Genomic DNA, 22,603 nt, shown 5'->3' with positions numbered 1-22,603 from the left:
TATCTTAATCAAACCATTAAGATAATCTCAATGAGGCTATCTAATTAAGATAGCATCTCAGTAAATGAAGATTCAATTATTAAGTAAAAAAATATTGAAGTGTTTGCTTTCTTTATATTGTTACTTTAGGAATGCTGCAAATATTGGTCTAAGTTCTTTAAAAAGAAAGTAAAAATTACAAGTGAGTTCCTATTGTGGATCCTTCATAAATTTATAGATTAAATGCGCTTGTTAATAGTGTGTTATATACAATGTGCAAAATAAAGAAGCGAGCACCTTTATAATTTTTCATGCACTAAGATGTTATCTTAATAATTCTATTAATTTAGCATCTTAGCACATGAAGATAAAATCATTAGGCCAAAAGATATAGAAGTGGTCATTTTTTTTATTTTGCCCACTATACTTTTGCTTTTTGTATGAATCTACTAATATTATTTTAAGTTCTTGAGAAGAAGAAAAATTAAGAGTAGTTAGTTAAGCGTTTAATCGCGAAATTCAAACTTGTGGTTTCGTACATATTAAGTCGTAGAACCACGGTGGATAGAGCGTTCGTCTTCCAACGAGATTTCGAATCCCAGCTATATCTGGTCGAAACGAATTCCGCATCCAGGTTGCACTGAACACAGTGCTGACGTAAAACACCCTGAGAGGTTGACGGATCATGGGTTAGAGTCCCTTTGCCGTCAGGCTGACCGTGGTAGATTGTCATGGTTTTCCTTTCCACGTAACACAAATGCTGGTGAGTTCCATCAAAAAGTCTTCCACAAAGGCAAATTTCTCCCAATACTTGATCCAGGAGTTCCCCCCTTCTTCTGGACTGGATTCCAAATTACATGGCTATGGAGTTTAACATTTGTAGTCATAAACCCGAAAAATTGGGCCGGCTGTTCAACGATGGTTATAAATATTAAGTCGTACATTTTGAGAAACTTGCATTGGCCATAACTTTTCCTGGTGGGACAGCTAACGATACGTTTTGTTAAAGCACCATATGCTCGAATAATTTTGTGAAGTCAGCCTATGTTTGAGATTCTTTCTAGATTAAAAGTTTGCATAAACTTGTTTTGGCTATATTTTTTTCTAGGTGGTATAACGAAAAATTTTGTGGTGCCAACATTTTCTTAGAACTTTTGGCAAAAATTTACAGTTTTCTTGTACTAAATTAGCTAAAACTTGTTTTGGCCATACTTTTATTGATGGGTGGGAGAACAAAACTTTCTGTTAATATAACGATTTCCTACAATGAATTTATTATTTAATCCAACAAGGTTGGCAGCTTATTATAAACTATAACAAAATAAATTTCTAACATGGGAATGGTAGCTATCGAATATGTCAATGGTCATCTATGAAAAGGTACCCCATCATAGAATCGAGTTAATATGTCTTATATACTAGTGAATATTTATTGGAATTTTGTAGTGATAGACATACAACACTGTGTTAACAAATTTGTACAATATACTGACATTTGGAGGCTAAATTCTAGCTTGTGATTTTCAGAACATAAGTTAGCAATAACTTGTTTTGCATAGCTGGCAAACTTAGGTTGTCGTAGAATTGTCATGGTGCTCATGTAATCTAATTCTTAGAGTATTTGTTTCGAAACATATAAATTATCCAGGCATTATGGTGGTGAATATTAATTATGCGGTGAATATTAATTATGCAATACTAAATTTATTAATAATTGTTTTACAAAAAAAAAATCTTTTGAAGTAATAATAATTTCATATGAAATCTAATTGTTTTCCGTGCGGTTTACAAAATTGATTGTTTTTATGGGGAGCTTAAGTTACGTCATAGAATTAATCGGTATTTTGTAATAGAATACATCATAGTTATAGAAAAAATTTCAACTTAATGCTGCGTCAATTTTCTGGTTTTTGAAAATATAGCCAAATTTTCTAAGCTTATTTTTTCTGACAGACTTTGAAGATGGTAATGAGCAATGCTTATGAAACATACTAAATTTCCCCTCATTTTTATAGACTAGGTAGGATAATGAAAATTTTTGTAGTGCCAACAGTTTCCTGCGACTTTTAGCAAAATTTTACAGTTTTCTTGTACTAAATTAGGTAAAACTTGTTTTGGCCATACTTTTATTTATGAGAGGGCGAACAAAACTTTTTGTTAGTATAATGATTTCCTACAATGAATTTATTATTTAATCAAACTAGATTGGCAGCTTATAAGAAACTATAACGAAATAAATTTCATTTGCCTATTTGCTGGTTAACTTCACTCAAAACTAATTTAAAATAAGTTCAACAAAATAAATTATTCCATAACCTCTCTATTAGTGTAAAAAAGTGATATTTTTGCATATATAATTAAATGTCTTAGCTTTTCAGTGTCTTTTATTATAAAAATTTTAGGAGGCCTTGTAACTGTATAAATAGATATTAAGCAATAAAGTGAAATTAATTAACAGTTTCAGTATACAACAATTAAACTCTGGAAATATTATAAAAGTCTTGAAATCACGTAACACGAGGTATTTGACAAGTCTGTTCAAAATCATAGAAGACGCTTTTCTGTCTTTTGACAGAATTTCCGATTACGACAGAGACTGAATATGAACTTAAAAAGCCTGAAATCTAAAACTAAATTGTTAAAAAAATTATATACTGGGTTGCTTGTACTAACCACCTTTACTATAGGGCTTTATAGTAGCCTTGTCAAAAGTAAAAATAAAATAACTTAATGAATTGGGAGATGCAAATTATGCTTAATTGGGAGATAATTTAGTTTTTGGTGAATAAAGAAATGCTTCATCAAACTTCTTCGAATTTCAGAACATCAGAAAAATAAAAACAACAAAACCAGCTTGATTGTCTGATAAAAGTTTGAAATATTCACAAAAATCACGTTTCAACTCCTTCCCATTTTCTTTGGCAATCAAACTGATTTAGATGCTTTTAACCTTGCTTTCCTTTTGAAAGTGATTCGCTGAACTTGAATAATGCATTTAAATTCTTTCTTCACTAAACTATTTATTGACGAGCACTAATTCGTTATTTTTTTTTACTTCAATGTTGACAAAGGTTTCAAAATATATATTAAGAGTGGTTATTACAGAACACCTTTCAAAATTGCTTAACAAACAATTACGCATACATTTCAATAACCATTACCCTTGATATATATGGTTTCCTATAATTCTTCCTAAAGTTTAAACAAAATAGTATATAGCATTAACATAACTATTTTTTCAGATAAGAGAAGAAATCTGTCAAAATTGAAGATGGTACTTACTGAAAAATCAAAACATGTTTGAATGCCGTCGGAAAGAATGAGTAGTTTGAGTGTGATTTGGAAACTCCTCCTAGTTCAATCAGGTACTGGTTTTGATATTTTTCATCTTACTTTTGATTCGACAGTTTTTTATCATGTTTTCTTTCTTCCTCTCATAAATAATGTGACTCCACTAATATGCATACATATTTACTTAATATTATGGGTGGTGACTATGAAAAACTACAGTGCAACAATCTTCTAAGCTTACAACTCTTTTATAAAAAATGCTTTGCTGCTTTAGTATTTAAATAAAAGAATAATTAACTAATGTATTTTATTAGTTTTGCAGTTTATTTATTTTTTATTATATATATATATATATATATATATATATATATATATATATATATATATATATATATATATATATATATATATATATATATATATATATATATATATATATATATATATATATATATATATTGTAAAAAAATAAACAATTCCATTCTTCAATTATTTAATAATTTTATTCCAATAACTTCAACTCAAAAATCTAAAGATAATAAATAAATTTTGAAAAACAGGTAGAATAATTTTTTAAAGAATATTTCGTCCTTCCGAGTAACAATTCACTTTCTACATAAAACATTAAATTTGTTCTTTTTAATATTTGTAGAAAATTGGTGAATTTTTGCAGTAGCCTTCCATATGCTAGATTGCATCAAATAAAATATAAAAATTAATGCCTTACATTTTAACTAATATTAAAAAATGTAATAAAGATTCAGAGCATTTGTGTGATTCGAGTAAATTTTCAGATTATTAACAAAAAACAATAATAGAATATTCATTTCGTTGTAACAAAAATGATAAATTTGCAAAACAATTTAAAACAAATCATGTTATTTGCTCTTAGATAGTTCACATATGATTATTTATGCATTAGGATAAATTTAGGATTATGATTTATGGTATATTGGCACTAGTATATGCATATCTTACTAATGACGCCAGTTCTTAGCTCGCAACTTTTTTATTCTTCAAAAATATTCAATATATCCTCCTATAATGTTAAAAAAATATTCAGAACGGTATAAGCATTTTAGTGTTTTTATACCGTAAAATAACTGTTAACATAATTACAAGCTATTACAATTGACAAGTAAAACAACATAAAAGAATTTAAGTAAATATTGTAGAAAAAGGAGTATATACAGCCTAATTTTAAAAATACGTGTATAATTATTTTATTCATATATCAAAGATGAAAAAAAAATGAAAGAAACTTAATATTTCAAGTACTGGCTTCTTTTTCTTCATTCATGTATTATTAATCGAAAATTAATATCCTAAAGCAATCATACCTAGCTGCGCTGTAAAAAATTTCGAGCTATGTTGCGCCTAACATTGGTATTCATTTGCTGGCTACATAAATTCGTGTTCAGTTTTACTATATATTAGTGCTCTTACTCGCTCCAGACAACGAGAGAAGGTTGCACCAAACATGGGTATTTTGAAAGAACCTAATATAAAATAAAGAGACGATAATATAAATAAATTTTATATAAATCAAATTATAATTTAATTATTTAAATTTATGAAAATTTCAAAACACTATTTTTATTTTAAATGTGTCATTTAATATTCATATATATAAATAAACACATTTAAAATTAAAAGTTTTTTTTAAATTTTTATGGATTTAAGTAATTATAATTTGATTTATGTGAATTTGACTTAAATTATCGTCTCTTTTTTTATAATAATTTAATAATGATGCTAACCTTTTCTGCTTTTTTAGCGCTTTCAAAATATTGTCTTTCATATAAAAAAATTTTTCTTTCTTCAAAATGATTTATTTAAAATGAAAATCATTTTTTTCAATTCATTCGTCAAAGAACCAAAAGATGCTATAGAGTTAGTACCACTCACTAATGTTTTAAGGAGAATTTTAATTTTAGGCTCATTCAAATTCTTATTAATGTATTTTGAAATTATTTAAAAATGAAAATATTACTTTCACATGTAAAGATTTATATAAAAAAGATATTGGATAGGTCATTCTCTAATTAAGGAAACATTTCAATATTAAATATATTGGCGTATGGAAATAATAAATTTGAAGTAAATTAAGAAATTTTAAAAATAATGACATGGAAATATTAACAAAAAATATACAGATCTAGATCGATATTCAAACATAATTTATTCATTTACAATCACTTTGATGTTTGTATACATGCACAGAATGTAATAATTTTAATGCAAAATCTTGAAATTTAAATATATTATAATTTTTATACAAATCACAGCATTCATCAAAAAAATACATAATATTCACTCAAAAATATGATAGATTGTATGTTTTTGTTACTAAGAGAGTGCATTCAATTCAAACTTATTTTTAATTTACAGTAATTTTAAAAAAAAAAATTATGTTACCTCAATGTTTACAGTTTTAAAATTTGGGATCATCAAAAAATAGTTTTCAATATTTTAACAAGATATTAAATTTCTTGATATACTCTGCCTCATATGAATTAAAGTTTACAATATAACTAAATCACTTTTTAACAAACATAATTTACTACTTGATGAAAAGATTAAAATTTCACTCAGTTTGGAAAAAAATTACTGTCATTTTTTTACATATTAGTAAGTGATGGTGAGTATTTGATAAAAAGCAATATTTTTATAACATATTCATTGTTATATATTTTTCTGGCGCTATTACTTGTACTACATCACATTTTTCAGTCGATTGTAAGAAAAACAACAAGATTTAAAAAGATTACAAACAAATTAAACTTTGGAGCCTTTTCACAAAATAATGTTTTTCCAAACACAGGTTCTTCATTCTCAGAACTTGAAACTATATACATTCCTTGTTTGTAAGTTGTTCTTGAAACTAGTACTTTAGAAGTTTGAAAAAACTGTTTATAACCTTCTGGAATTCTGGTAATTTCGGAAGAGTAAATAGTTTTATTGTTTAATAGTTTAATAGTTTGATTGGCTTTGTGCTGGTTATGATAATATTTTTTCCTAAACTTCTTTCTTCATTAAAAGCATTCAAGTTGTTGGCGCCTTTGTGCTAATGAAAGAAGATTAAAAATAATGTAATTTATGGCAATAAAATGTATAGGAATTGAAGTAATTTCACAGAAGAAGCAAGATTTTAACCCTTATATTTTTAAAACAGGGAAAGATCAATCAAATCAAGCCATATTTTAATTACTTTTTTTAAACCACAATATTTAAAAAAAATTGAGAAATTGTCGTTCTTATGCAGAAAAGATTTTAAACATTTCACAATCTGAAGCATTTTTTCGAGACCAACTATTTACAACTATTGCATATTAAGGCTCCTTTCACCAACAAAGATCCTGAAAAGGAAAGTTTTGATATTAATGTAATTATTATTATTTTATTATTAATATTATTGAATTTAAAATATTATTGAATTTAAAATATTATTTTTTTTATTGTTAAAATGAGCCAAGGCATCCAAGTAGAATTTCACCTCAAGAGAAATTTTGAATTGAATTTCATGCAGAGCGACCCCTCAAAATATTTTCAGAAGGTACTGTCAACTGTTAAAACATTAAATGAACAGTATGATCATCACTTCCATAGATCAAAGAGTTCGAGTTGAGTCTAAGATTGCGGGATATGGTTGCTGATAAACACACAAGCAGTATTCATGTGGATGGGATTAAAACTGCACATGTTTCTGAAGATTGTCTTATTAACTAAAGTTCTTTTGTTTTATAGAAGCAAATATAATTCAGAATAAAAAAAATGCTATTATAATTAAAATAAAACTTTTTTTAAAAAAATTATTTAAAAAAAACAACTTTAAATATTATAAAGAATACATATGACCTTTTTCATGATCAATTGTAACGCTCGATTTTATGTTTATGTTGTCTTTTCCCTGGCTCACAAAACGCAAAGGTAGGCTAAATTAATATACATAAATCTACAAAAATAAGATCGTGTTTCTCAGATACTTATCCCTTTAAAGAAAGCGAGAAAACTTTCTTTTTCGCAGTACCTATATTAAAGCTTCCCAGTATATATGCCCTATATATTCGTACATTTAATACCTATTAAAATTGCTTCAATTCTCAAGAGTGTCTATAATTAAATACACAGCATCATTGGTGTCAATAATAATATGGCAGTTTTTTACATTTCTCCTAAACTAATTAGTGGCATTTCTCTATTTTGCTTAATAGTTCTTAAATATATACCTTATTGTTTTAAATTTTTAATTAGTTCTTTTTACCAAAATTAAGTTGCATTGGCTCCAATTATATTTCTTTACGCTTCTCTCAAACGAGTTAGTTCAATTTTTCCATTAATTTTTCATTTTAGTACTACACTTATTTTTTTTATTTAAATTTTTACAGATTACCAAAATTAAGCATAATTGGATTCGATAATAATATGACTTTTTTTCACCGTTCCCTTAAAAGAACCTCTTCATTTTGTTTCTAAGGACATAATTTTTGTTTCAATAAAAACCTACTACAAAGTGCATCATTAGTGTCAGTAATACAGTGGCAATTTTTTATGCTTGTCCTATAGAAATTAGTACTATATCTCCATTAATTGTTCTTTTCATTACATAACTTAATATTTTTATTTCTATTACTAATTATTTTAAATTATTTAGTTTCATAGATTCAAGTTTTAAAATCACAGCTTTAAATAAAATAAACATGAATTAAATTTAAAGCTTGTAGTTTTTTATTTAAGGTTTGAGAAAAACTTAATTGGACCATGCCTTTTCTAACACTGTCATTGGAAGTAAAATTTAAACGTTTTTGGAAAAAAGTAAGCCAAAAATTATTTTGACAGTAACTCTTTTTTACAGTTGGTTAACTAACAAAACTTTTTGTTTCGATTCCATATAAACTAATATTATCTATGATTAATAATATTAAATTTCGCATTTTCTGATATTATTTTGCGTCGCATTTCATTTTTGGAGTAAGCAAGGGGAAAGTTTAGACGGTAGTAGAATAATTCGGCCATATAATTTTACTTGATTCCTTGTATTCTTAAGAAAGAGAAAAACATGGAACTATAGTTTTATAATGTCATTCCACGTATTATTTACATAACAGTACAGAAATACTATATAAAATTATTTTACCAAATTCTGCTGCCATCAATTTTTCTCCCTCTTATTCCAAAGTATACTTTGTGACCAGTTGGTTTTTTGGAATAAATATTTCAGATTTAATAAAGAAATAATACTTGAGTTGCTAAATTTTTGTTGTTATTTTTTCTATCTTTTATGCAATGGGTTGTTTGATTAATTTTATATCATTAATAATTTTCAAGTGCTTATTTTTAATTTTAAATGAATTCATATTTTTTTCAAATGAATTAACTTAATCTATCTTGGCAGTTTTACTAACTCTTGTCACCTCTCATTTTGCTCTAGCCATTTGTAATTTCACAATTATCATGCATTGTTCAAATTTTGAAATTATATGATAAAAACCAATCTATATTATTAAAATTAAATTTACATTTGAATTGAGGGAAAATTTTAACCACCAAAAAAAGTTTTTTTTTTCCTAAAATCCTAAGAATCCTAAAACAAAATTTTTTAATTTTTAAATTCCCATTTTTTGCAATAATTGACACAAAAAAGAACATACTTCAAAAATATTCAGATTACTCACTTCTACAAATATTTCTTCCACTTCTTTTTTCACTGAAATTAAATGGAGAAATACTTAAGTAACTTTATTCTTTCAATATCTGCAATTTTACTTAACAAAATACCTGAATCCCAAATGAAACGTAAAATTTTTCTAGGGTGTGAAACCAGGAAAGTATCTAATATTATAAAAATAGCAGGGCTCGAAAAAACTCAGAAATTTTACCCGTCCCCGAGGACGGCTTGTCCATTAATGCACCCGTCCTCCGTTGAAACTAACCCGTCGCTTTTAAATAAATAAAAATATAATTTTCTCCTATTTATTACAAACATTTATATAAATTGCACAATGAATTAGTCGTTACTAGGATTACATTATACAGTAATAAAAGAAATACTAGGTTACTAATAGTAACCTAGTATTTCTTTTATAAAATAATTTAAATGACAAGGGTCAAGTTATCCGAGGGTACTGCGTTTTTTAAATGAATCAAATATGACGTTTGCCAGTTCCACAATCAAGCCAAAGATTTACAGAGGTTTCTGAACAGAAATCTGAAAGGGGTTTTCCATTTATAGATGTTCATAATTGCTTTTAAAGCTTCTTGTTTAAGACCAGTACGTATTGTGTTTTTTTTTTGTAAGTTTATTGCTGCAAAGCCCCTTTCAACCGCTGCAGTACTCCCAGACAGAGAAAACATCAATATATGCGCAGTATGTTGCTGTATTGTGGGTCGTTTTGCTGCCTTGTAACTTACAAGACTCTTGTAAGATAATAAAAATTTAAAATGTATCACGAACATTAACGGGAAAATGGCCGTCTGCGCGGACGTCGGATACGAGAAATTCGTTGTCCGCGGAGAATTTTTGACCGTCGAGGACGGGCGGACGGGCTGTTTTCCGAGTCCTGAAAAATAGCCAGTAATTTAAATGCAAAAATAACTTTACATGGGCACATCAGACATTTTCTACAATTCCATAATTATTTAGAGGTGCTACATACTGAACCAACAATCTTAGCCAAATAAATTACATAACGTTTTAATTTTAAAACCGAAAAATAGGAATAGTTATTATGTTTTATCAAATGTAAATTTGCACAAACATATAATTGCATAGGAGAATAGACGGAAAAATATTTAATTTCTTACATCATCTTTTAAAAGCTACCATTAGTATGAATTATCAAAATTTATCTACAGTCAATTAATCTTTTGAGAACATTTCTATAATAAAATAGATTTTTGTTTAAAACAATTCCATTTCCCGTGTTTCGCTATTTATAGATAATACATTAAGAACATAAATAGATTTAAGAAAAAGTTGGTGTAACGTGTAAGCATTTTAAAACAGAGCTTTTTATAAAAATAAAGTTAAAAAAAGTAATAATCAGAGGCTGGATTCAAGTCTCTGATATTGATGAATTAGCCATAGAAAAAATTAGCCACATAAAAACTTTGTTTTCGCAAAGAATATTAAGGACCTTACAGATTAAAATTTAAACAAGCTTCTTTTCTACATTCGTTTAAATTTTTTGTATTTACACATTAACGCTCTTCAGTTAAATTTTAAATATTAAGCCAAAGAAATTTTTACTATTATCATTATTTTACTATCACTTTTGATAAAAAAATATATATGGGTGATTCTTTTTGAACATGACAATTCGGACCAAAAAATCTTCAAAATAATCTAAAATTTTTTGTATATTTCTTTAGTTACACTTATTAATATCTTACAGACAGCAGTGTAGTTCATTGACATTTGCTCGAGAAAAAAAATAAAATCGAAATTCACCAAATCTTGTATGCCAGGAAAATGACATATTAGCTTAGAAGTTTAAAAAACTGTCATTTTAACTTAATAGTAAGTAACTCAACTTAAGCCTTTATGTTAGATGAACCATAAATTGCTTAAATTAGTTATTTTTATCCATTGTAGAAAGAATCAAAAAAAATTTTGTTCCTGATATGTACAGAATAAAATTATGTATAATAATCAATCATTAAATAAATAAATAACTTTGATTACATCCAAGCATTTTACAATCATACATAAACATGGTATTAGGTTTATATTTGCTTTCCCTCCTTACAATATTAGCAGTTAAAGAAAATTTATGGTAACACTTCAATGTCCTGGCATTCATAAGCCAGGATAATGACAAATTCACCATTTTATAGCATATAACTTTACTTTAATTTAATATTTTGGCCTAAGACATTTATATTCTGTAGAAAACAACAGGATTTTTTAAAATAACTCAGATAAATCTATGTAGTTTGTTATTTATGATTTCAAGAAAACAGGAAAATAACACAAAAACCTACTCACCTCGAAAAATCTTTTGAAATATATTTTAAACCAGAAAATTGGTTCTTTATTCATGCAACAAGACATGTTTGTATAGGAAGGTATCTAATCAATCTATTAACATAAGATATTGATTGCTGGCTCTATCTATTTTGGTTATAAACCACTAAATAAAAGTAGCCAGAAAAATGACAGATTTTCTTGGGACAAACAAATTATTGACAGAAAAAATTATTTTAAACGAAGTTTTTGTAAATAGTACCCTCTGAGTATATTCTAGAAATGCTTACATCGGTTGAGATAAAAAAAAAATTATATATTGAAAAATGTATGGGAAGTTTTGAAGCTAGTTATTATTGAAAACATTGTTTGTGACATGCCAGAAAAATGATATTTTGAAGTTCAATTAAATTTTTTAATTATACAAAACAGTCATTGCTAGCGCAGAGTAATTCTAAAATGCTAACAGCGATGCTATTTATTAATTTTTTTAAAAAAAGTTCGTTTAGTATAATAGTATTAGATCTTGGAGCAAGGGACAGTGAATTGTCATATTTCGTGAGAATCACCCCTATATACATAAATGCTAGTACAATGCTAGTAGTATAAATATACTCCTTAGCTAGAGTTAATGTTTAATGACAATGTTAAAATAAAAATGAGTTTGACATGTTGAAAATTTAAAAGTAACCAAATTTTAAATATATCTGTTTTCATAATACCTCAGCAGCACTAAAACAAATTCCAAGCATTGTAAACTGCTGTTTGTAGAAAATGCAACACCATGAAGGAATCATCAGAATCAAATGAAATTCGCAGCAAATGTCAATTATAGGATATTATGCAAATTAATAAAGTTTCAGAGCCATCGCGCGTGCGTGGCGCGCGCAGCGCCCTCTGAATTGATGCTGAAAGCGTATAAATAAAGTGCTGTAGCGGGACGTTGAAAATAGTCTATGATTATTTGTTAGTGGCAAACGTTTAGTGAGACCTGAGTATGCCTCCACGACGGAAGAATAAGAAATTCAAGCAACTTACGGAGTTTGAACGAGGGAGGATAATCGGCCTTCGAGAAGGAGGATTTTCCTATCGCGCAATAGCAGCTCGTATGCAGCGGAACAGTTCCACAGTGATGCGAGTTTGGAAGCAGTGGACCGACGAGCACCGAACAACTCGAAAAACAGGCACTGGACGACAGAAGGTGACGTCAGAGCGCGATGATCGACACCTGCTCCGCATGGCGGTGAATGATCGCACAGCTTCCTCCAGGCAGCTGGCAGCACATTGGTCTACTGCTACAGGTGTACAATTGTCGGCTTCGTCAATTCGTCGTCGTCTGCTGCGCCGTGGATTGCGTGCAAGGGTGCCATTATACAGGATTCCCCTCACGGCGGATCATCGACGGCTGCGTCGGCAGTGGGCTCTTGAGCACAGAGACTGGCGAGCTGATTGGCACCAAGTTGTCTTTTCAGATGAATCACGCTTCAATTTGTGGACCCATGATGGCCGTGTTCGTGTTAGACGTTATGCCGGTCAACGCTGCCTTCCTGAGTGTATTATTGAACGACATAGTGGTCGAACACCCGGAGTTATGGTCTGGGGTGCGATTTCGTATCATGGACGATCCAATTTGATACGAATTGAGGGTAATCTCAATAGCAACAGATACGTCCGTGAAGTGCTACAGCCCGAAGTCGTTCCTTTCCTTCAAGGCATCCCTGGAGCTATCTTTCAGCAGGATAATGCACGCCCACATGTTGCGCGGACTGTTAGAGACTTCTGTTCAGCACAACGCATGCAACTTCTTCCTTGGCCTGCTTATTCGCCGGATATGTCGCCTATTGAGCACGTGTGGGATATGGTTGGTCGGCGTCTCACTCGTGATCCGCGTCCTGCAGTTTCCAAAGACGAACTTTGGTTGCGCATACAAGCGATATGGAATTCTCTTCCTCAAGCAGATATTCAACATCTGTTTGACTCCATGCCACGTCGTATAGCAGCACTTATTGCAGCGCGTGGTGGCTGCACCAAATACTGATTTCGGACGCTTAATTTGTTTCTTTTGTTTTGAAAATTTCATCATTTATTTGTATCAGTACAAGTCGTTTCTGCATTAAATTTCATTTGATTCTGATGATTCTTTCATGGTGTTGCATTTTCTACAAACAGCAGTTTATTTTATTAAGTTTTATTAACGAACATATCTTATCTGTCAACTACCATTATATAAAATTTTGAAGATTTATGACGAAGTTCAGAACAAATTACACACTACAGTAGTTAAGAATTAAAAAAAAGATTACGACAAACATTATTTCACAACATAATTTTTTTAATGAAAATAAACTTTAATATAAAAATAAACATCACTCAATTATTAAAGCAATACGTTCTGACCGTCATTGTTTATTATGACATAGATAAGCTATATTTAAAATACAAGTCAAAAACACATACTTGTTATTAAAAGAAATAATTTTTATTCTTTAATATAAAAAGTAACGATTGGACTATGTGCTTTTATTTTACTAAAGTGATAAATTTTTATTTTCCTATTTTCCGAAAAAATTTTCCGAGAAAAAATTTTCCCTGTTGAATATTTGTACAGTTTTATTCCATCAATGCAAGTTATTGTTTACTTGCAAATATATTTTCAAGCAATAAACCAAGGAATCTTGAAATGCTTTTTTGAAGGATTTTATAAAATGATCAGCAACAGTGAATATTGTGTATATTCACTGTTGTTTTACAAAGTATAGGGATGAATCACACAGGCATGCGCCTTTCTTCAAACTTCTACACAACAACCAATAAGACTACTTTAATCTACGAGAGACTTAAAGTGCACCTTGTTGCAAATGCACACCAGTTGTTTTGTTTTTTGTCAGGATCATACTTACGGCCCCCAGTCTTCTACCAAAGTGTATTATTTTCGACTTGCAGTGTCCGGCAGTGCATCTCAAAATTGAATTATTCTTTTCTGGTAGATTAGCTTGTAAATCCAGCAGACGAAGCTAAAATTATACGAGAAAAAAAGTATAACTTTTCATAGAAAACACTTAATTTAAGACTATTAAGCACTTAATATTTATTTAAAACTTTGATTATTTAATTTGAAAGTGTTTTTTAAGACATTGTGATATCTTTTACAATATAATTCAATGGGTAGAACTCAGAATTACTAAGCATGCAATTTGTCTCACGTATTGTCCTGCATCCTCCCTGCATTAACCCATCAAATTATTTCGGTTTTCATTCCCGACCGCTAAAGTATTTAATAAATTTTTCAGGTAATTTTTGAACTGGAAACAGAGATAAATAAAAAAAAAATAGTTATATTTATTATAGTAGTTTTTATAGCTGTAAAAACATGTTATGAAAAGATATTAAATATATACTTTTTCTCACAGGGTCTGTAACAAGAGTCAAATCTGTGGAAAAATTTGAATTCAATAAGAAGTGATGAGAAATTAAAGATTTACTTATGTAATCAGGAAATGACATAACCTCTGATTCCTGTCCAACCCTGGTCCAGAAATATATAGATCAAGTCCATCGCCCTAAGAGCACCACTAGTCCACCATCCTTCACAACAATTAATAGCATAAGCAGAAGGACAGGTCTTTTCCCTGTCGACAAATTTCAAACGTTTAATGTAGTCGCTTTGTAACCTAGCTAATGCAGTATGTTCTGCAGATCATCAAATGGCAGAAACAATTTCCATCGTACCTATTGTTACTAAAATTGTTATAAAGTATATTTGATATAACTATTATTTATATAATATTTAATGCTAATAGGGCTAAGCCAGTTATGTAATTAAAAGATTATTTTGTGTGTGTGTCATTTTTACAACCGAAGAAAAAAAATTTTTAGCTGAGGAAGAAATAATTGGTGGAGACACTCGCTGACTGAATATTCTTTTAGCAAAAGAATTTAATATTTGCCATCACGAATGGACTAAGAGACAGGGGCTCCTGCATTATGGAGCCTATTCAGTCAGATTACTTTGTGCAAAACAATTTTAAATCTACTTTTCATTACAAATTTATTTCCAATTTATATTGAATTCATTAAAAACTTAGTCAATTTAATTACAACAAAATCTTTTCACCACCATCTCATTTAAATATGCTCATCTCATAGCACACGTCACGCTACCGATGTTAAACTCACGGACGGCCAAAGACATGAACAGCAATTATCATATAATAGAAGCATCTAACACTAAGTAACCCTCATTCGTAAATTTAAAAGCAATAGGCTGCTAGATTATTGATCTAATATAATAAAATTCAGTACCATTCAGTAAGTTAATATGTCGACAGGGTCATTCTAATCGACAGTATCATTTCTTAGACATAGCCATTTCATCGACAAAGTCAGATAAAAAGGTTATGTAAAAAATTTTACAGCAATAAATTTAGCTTCCTCCCCCCCTAAAATAGTGTCTAAATATTCATCGTTATATTTTTATTTTACTTTTAATTCTAAAAATGTCTTATTTTATTAATTTGATATTAAATAATTTGATTACTAACGTCATACTATATCAAATACAGAGCGTCTCCATTATAACTAATTTTGAAGTGCATCGAACTCTAATTCTTTTAATTAGTTTTTTTATACTTCTGATACAGATTTTCTCCATTATAACTACTTTGCAAGTGCATCGAACGCAAATTTTTTAAATTAGTTTTTTCATTCTTTGTATCAAAAGTAAACTTTGATACATCAAACGTTAACGATTAAACGCTTCTCAACTACCTATCAATTAATTTAAAAAACGAACTTCTTTTAGTGCAATTGCAACAATACACAGCAATAAAGAATTTTACTTTAGTATAAAAATTAAATAGCATTTTTCTAATGAATAATAAAAATATCTATATGGGTCATTCTCACGAAAACTGTCATTTTTCAGTTCATAAAATCCCAAAAAAGTAAAGTGAATAAAAAGCTCTGAAACTTTCTATATTAATAGAAATATGTAATGGCATTATAAAGAAAGTATATATCCTATAAATTATACTTAATATTTAAATTAATAAATTTTTTAAATAATTAATTTATAATTATTAATTTATAATAATTAATTAATTAATTTAATAAATAAATTAATTAGTTTAATAAATCAATTTATTAATTTATTATTCAAATTAATTAATAAGTAAATTAATTATTTTCACTATTTAAAAAGTGAGGGACTGACACTAATAGTGAGGGAATGATATTTTATTTTAATACATGTTTTTATCTAAGTTACATCTACCTAAAGTTTGAAAATGATAACATACTAAGTACGAGTATATCTAATATTTATTATAATTTAGTCTTATATATTTAATAGTTTTTACAGGTTTGGGAAATAAAATTGGCTGGCACGATTGAACAAAAAAAAATTTAATAATATACTCATCTTGAATCATTCCCTCACTTCAGCGTCATTCCCTCACTTTATACACTAGTGAGGGAATGATGAATTCAATAAAATTTAAAAATAACAGTTAGGCTTTATTAATTTCTGAAGTCAATCACGTACAATTATATTCATACAAGAAAGCAACATATAATTATCCACTTTCTCGATGAAGTTGTATTTTATTTTACTCTAAAAAACGACATGAGGGAATGACAAATGTAAAAAATTTTACCTGATTTGATTCATTCAAATTTATTCCACAGCAAAGCTTCTTTAAGTTGAAGATGGAAACATACTGCAATTTTGTTCTATGATGCCAGTTGTTAACTTCCGAAGTTTTTATGAAAATATTTTTATTCTAAGATGATTGCAGGTGATAAGAACATTGTTGTGAGGGAATGACGCGAAGCACTGGGGACAAAGTTTAAAATAGTGCTGTGTTAATATTTTAATCAGAAATTAAATTTAAAATTTATTTTCTGAATTCTATATTTCAATATTCTCAAATAAAAAACACAAATTTGTAAAAAAAAAAATTTTATTTCAGAAACAATTTTTTTCTTTTTTTAAAGCAGCAGTGGGGACAAGTGAGGGAATGACATATTGGCATATTTTTATTACCTAAAATTAATAAAAAATAAAAATTGATAATTTTATTTTTATTCTTTTGTTAGCTTGCATTCTGAAGGACACTTTCCCTGAAAATTTTTTTTTCGTAAGTTGTAAAACAAACATAAAATATACTGGGGACATGAAAATGACTGTTTTTGTGAGAATGACCCATATATATTTCTCTTACACGGAAACAAAAAAAGCCTCATTACAACTCCCCGAATGGCAACCCCCCTAGAAAATCGACCAATGATTGCCGCTAACAATGTCACATGCCAAATCTAACTGAGATGGCTCAACATATAACGCTTTTAAAAACGGAAACTGAAATAACCAGAGCGAGCAGAAGTGAGTAGTCTTCGTCGATAGATCTCTATATTTTAGAATTTTGTCGAAAGCGCTTTTTTTCGAATATTACGAAACTATAGCCAAAATTTTAACCTTTTTAAAGAGATATCAGTTTTAGAAATTTTATCTTCAGATTTTGTACTATAGCACATTTCCAATAGGTTTAACGAATTACATGTCATTTATTTAAATTCAAATTTATTTTAATAACATTATTTAGGACGTGTTTGTGTTCCTGAGATCTTGAGGGCCTCAATTTTGAGTTTAAATCCGTTGCCGAATTCATAGTTCGTAATGTCACAAAAAGTTTAATCGGTTCAGTTGTTTTGGAATCAAAGCAAATTTGGGTGCTTGAGAGAAATGAGAGTCAACTATACTCACTAAAAAATTTAAACCGATTTTGTTTTTGAATAGTTTAGAAAGTCGCTTGATTTTAATATATTGATGAAACTTATCAGTTGAAAAAGTTTGGTGTTCTCTATTATAAGTATGAAATGTTTCTTCAAACTATAAAGCTAATTTTTAAATCTAAGATGGACACTTTATATTTCTTTTAGAATATAATTACCAGTGTGACGCTCGCAACAATTTCACTTTCCAAAGGTGTGATGTAATGAAGTTCACTTCAAACATTTTAGTGGTAAATTGCATGCTTTGCTTCAATATATATATATATATATATATATATATATATATATATATATATATATATATATATATATATATATATATATATATGTATGTATTTTTATCATAGTGAATCATCGAATCATTTTGAATACTACTGTAAATTTAATGATTTGACTGTAATATGTTAAAAAAAAATCATTGTCAGCTAAGTTATTCTTGCTCAATTAATAATTATATTATTCAAAATGTAACAGTTATTAAAAAATAACTTGCTTGAAGATTTATAGAATGTAGAATAACCATTTCTCCTATTTTTCATAAGAACATAAAAAATTGGCCGTATAATTAGACGTTATAAATTGGTGCACCTCTTATTTTAGCTGATTTTTATGTTCTTACAGGAAACTGGAAATTTATTTAAAAGTGAGGTTTTTTAAAAAAGAAATCGAAGAAATAATAAGAATTTATGGTCAGTAAAAGCTCCAAAGTTCAGTGCCCAATCCTAGGGACATCTTATTTTACACACAGTTATCCCAATTTATTCAATCTAGTAACTATCAAAAAATGTTAAGTTATGTTTTTTGTTTTTGAGTTATTGAAAGAAAAAAAAACGTGTTATATTTTGCTTGAGAAAATGTGTTTTTTTAATTCTCCATAAAATTTAAATCTGTATTGTTTATTATTTTTATTTAGTCATTCAATATTGTTCACTTTTAGGCATACTAACATTTTTTAGTCATCTAATTCGCAGTTTTATTAATCATTAGTAGATTAAATAATGAAAAATTATATTTTGTATCTAGCCATCATAACATTTTTGGATAAATAAGTTTTATAATGTACTATAATTTTTCAATTCGTATAATCATTTTTCATGATATATGTAAACAAAATTTTCAAGAACTAACATTATGGGGTCTTAACATTTGATGGATCTTCTGACTTTATTGTTGCAATTATATTTTTTAGATTTTAAAATTTTTAGTTTATCAGATCAGCTATTTGCTGCAGATACTAGTTTCTATAAAAAAAAATTTTTTAAAGTCTTCTTGTTTTAATAAAAAAGATGAAGTATGTATTTAGTAACATAAAAGAATATTGAAATTTTTGACAACCTCAAGTTTTCATATAGGATTCTTTTACTTTACACATTGTAAAAATAACTTGCAGTAAAAGGCACTGCAATAATAAATTTATGAGGTATCAGAAGGTATTTAAATTTTGCTATTAAATAATACTATAAAAAATTACATTTAACTTTTTTGTTTGGTTGCATTATTTTTTGATTATTTTATTTCAATAGCATTTTTTTCCCTGTCACATACTACTATACATAATTTTTAATATCTCTATGAAATGTTTTATTCGAACTTCAATCTCTATTACATTTCATTTTTTAATAAACTAGGAAGAACTAGAACTTGTCAAGAGGCACCAAAGCTAGCGACCACAATAGTCCAGACCTTTGATGTTATCTGAAGATCCATGGACACGAAAACAACAGAATTAGAACTTAACTAGGTTATTATTATTTTACACAGAATTAAACATATAATTTTTTTCAATTATGTATTTCTATTTGTTACATAGGCAAGCAAGGTATAAACAAATGATTTAAGCACATTATTTTTTATCTTGTCCTATGTTTAAGACTTTCAATTTTTACTTTTTAAAGAAAAGTTTTTTTCGTAATGATGATCCTTTTTATTCATTTATTTTTGATAAAGCATACTTTTTTTTTTAAAATTTGAATTGGAGATGCTTAAATTTCTTTTCTTAAAAAAAGTTTTTTAAAATATCATTCTATTACTTAAGAATTTATAATGATTTTTATATTGAGAAATTTTAAAAATTTAGCCTATTATTTATTTTATTAAAGCGTACTTTTTTCATAATTTTTTTGTTACTTAGTTATTTTCTTAAAAAATTTTAATTCTATAAGTAAACAAGCTCTCGTATATTTTAATATTTGTTCGATTTAATGCTTCCTTTTAATAGAGTGAATATTTAAATTCTATATTTTTCTTTTAATTGAGTAGTTTAATTCATTTTTACGATAAAATATTTTTGTTTATATAACAAGGCTTAATTTATTTTTAGAGAGAAGTATATGGAACACAGAAAAAGACGTCCAGCAACTTAATTCCATACATTTCCCCACGGAAAGGCATTGCCACGCGTTTCGGAAACAAGAATTGAGACCCTTGGCTAATCTTTTACAATTAAGTTTATTCTAGTTTGATTTTTCGTAAGAAAATGAATTCAATTTTATGTCAAAGAATGTGAATTACTTCTTTTTTGTAAATAATGCTTTTATTTTACAAGCCTACTTATAGCTAGCAATAAAATATTTATTTTCTAAGATCATAAATTAAGTTTTATGTATTTTATTTTAAATTTGTATTCTTTGTAGCCTATAAATGCTTCCTAAGTCCCCCATTTTAATTTTAGCATTTCTTACCTTCAGTCACCATATTTTTTCCGAAATGAAATTAATAAGAAATTTTGCACACTTTGTCCTATTTTATTTGAGTGATTCTATGTTTTCTTTAACCCTGTATTATATTTTTATTGACGAATGTAAGCTACTTAAAATATTCACTCGAACCAACTTTCAAAATTTGTAATTCTGCAATATCATTTCATGATGTTGCTTATCATTAAATTTCCATTGTTCACTTGCGTTGGGATTAGCCTTTTCACCAGAAAATTTATTCTTGGAAGCATTGATAGCTCAATTTAAGATAAAAAACTAATTTACTTTAATTTCATGTTTTACTCCCAGTTTTAAAGCACCATTTCCAAAATCACATTAAATTTTGATTTAGGAAATATATTTTCAACTTATAAATTGCAATATTAAAAAGAAATAATCTTAACACGGTCTTAAAAAAGTTGTTATAAAGTAAGTTCAGATTTTCCTTTTTTTTTTAATAATTAAGCTACCCTGTAATGAAATAAGTGCCATATCAGATTGCTTGGACTGCTTTTAAATGTGATAATCTTGTTTTTTTTTTAAATAAAAAAAAGGTTCTTTACAAGTGTATAGGGTGTTCATAAAATAGGAATTCCTTACTCAAGATGGATGGTTTGTGTAAATGTAGACCATAAGAAATATTTAGGGACAAAGACTGATAGACCACAAGGTCTAATAGAGATTATTGGCGGATCTTGCTGAGACAACCTTGTCTGTCGTGAATTAGTCTTGTCTGAGTATTGAAATAATTCTGCTTAAATAAGTGCAGCAAGATTTATTTTCTCATTTAAAAATGAGCAGAAAATTTGTGATTTGTTTATTTTATTCAGCTTATTTAGTATGTTACCTAATGTATCTCTTATCTTTCATGAAATAAATGCTTAGAAAAACACTATTTGTTCTTTATTTTCTTAAAATTGTGTCATCAATTTTTCTGTCTAATTTTGTTTTTGTGTTCACATAATCAAATCGTAATTAATTTCTAAAAAACTAATATTTTGAATACATCATATGGCAAGTTTTTTCTTTAGAAATGATTATAAACTATGCCTTTTGAACTACCATTTAATCTAAAATCTTTAACAGCCATATAAAAGTTTCATACATCAAAGGAAAAAAAAAAGAGAAAGAGATTCTAAATTCGAAAAATAATCTTCATAATCAGGGCAAAGGTGGTGTATTCATAATTCTGAAGATCATTTAAATTCAAACATTGACATGTATTTAAAGTTAGTCTACAAAAGGTTCTATAATTGTCATTAAATAACCTTTTTAGGTAGTATTTATTTTGCAGAAAAAAATCACTCGTAAATTTTTCACATTTGATGTGTTTGACACAGCAAGTAACTTCATTTATTGGTAGCATTTAAATTAATTTTATGTAAATACTTTTTCATATATTTTTAGTGGCCTATTCATAACCACACTCCCTTATTTTTTTATGCACATTAATTGCCATTTCAAAAGTGATATCTTTGCAAGAAACCAGACAGCGATGCAAAAATATACATTTTGTTACATTTATTTACTAAGCGTTTTTCGTCTTCAAGTATTTAAATGTGTATACAAAATAACCTGTTTGATCAAAATAGATTTTAAATTGAAATTACAAAACAGCAGATTAAATTAGTCCAATTATAAATTCTATATGCATATACAATGGGCCAAAAAACTACATTTTTGTAGTTAATTACTACTATTAGTGATTTCTTTCCTATCTTTAGAAGACAAACTTTGTTGGAAAATTTATTTCACATGTTGAAAATGGTTTTGAATAAGGAATTTAAAGAACTGAAATATTTATTCATGTTTACATGAGGGAATTAGTAATTCTAAACCATTTTTAACAAATTATTTTTTTAATCTTCAGCTTTATGTT

At 27.8% G+C, this 22,603-nt stretch overlaps 1 long non-coding RNA gene across 2 annotated transcripts; it reads left to right on the top strand.

Annotated features, from left to right (window-relative positions):
• The first annotated feature begins 17,840 nt into the window (after window positions 1–17,840).
• Window positions 17,841–21,616, top strand: LOC139426018 (uncharacterized). 2 transcript variants are annotated; one of them, XR_015434062.1, is made up of 3 exons: window positions 17,841–18,258; window positions 19,657–19,769; window positions 20,349–21,616. It is a non-coding gene; the product is annotated as an uncharacterized LOC139426018 (long non-coding RNA). The 2 variants fall into 2 exon arrangements; XR_015434063.1 differs by lacking the exon at window positions 19,657–19,769.
• The last annotated feature ends 987 nt before the right edge of the window (window positions 21,617–22,603 follow it).

The sequence above is a fragment of the Parasteatoda tepidariorum genome, chromosome 5 (genome assembly GCF_982258835.1).
Source record: "Parasteatoda tepidariorum strain Cologne lab strain chromosome 5, Ptep-v5.0, whole genome shotgun sequence".
NCBI lineage: Eukaryota > Metazoa > Arthropoda > Arachnida > Araneae > Theridiidae > Parasteatoda > Parasteatoda tepidariorum.
The sequence above is the reverse complement of the archived record's forward strand: the minus strand, read 5'-3'. Positions and strand labels throughout refer to the sequence as shown.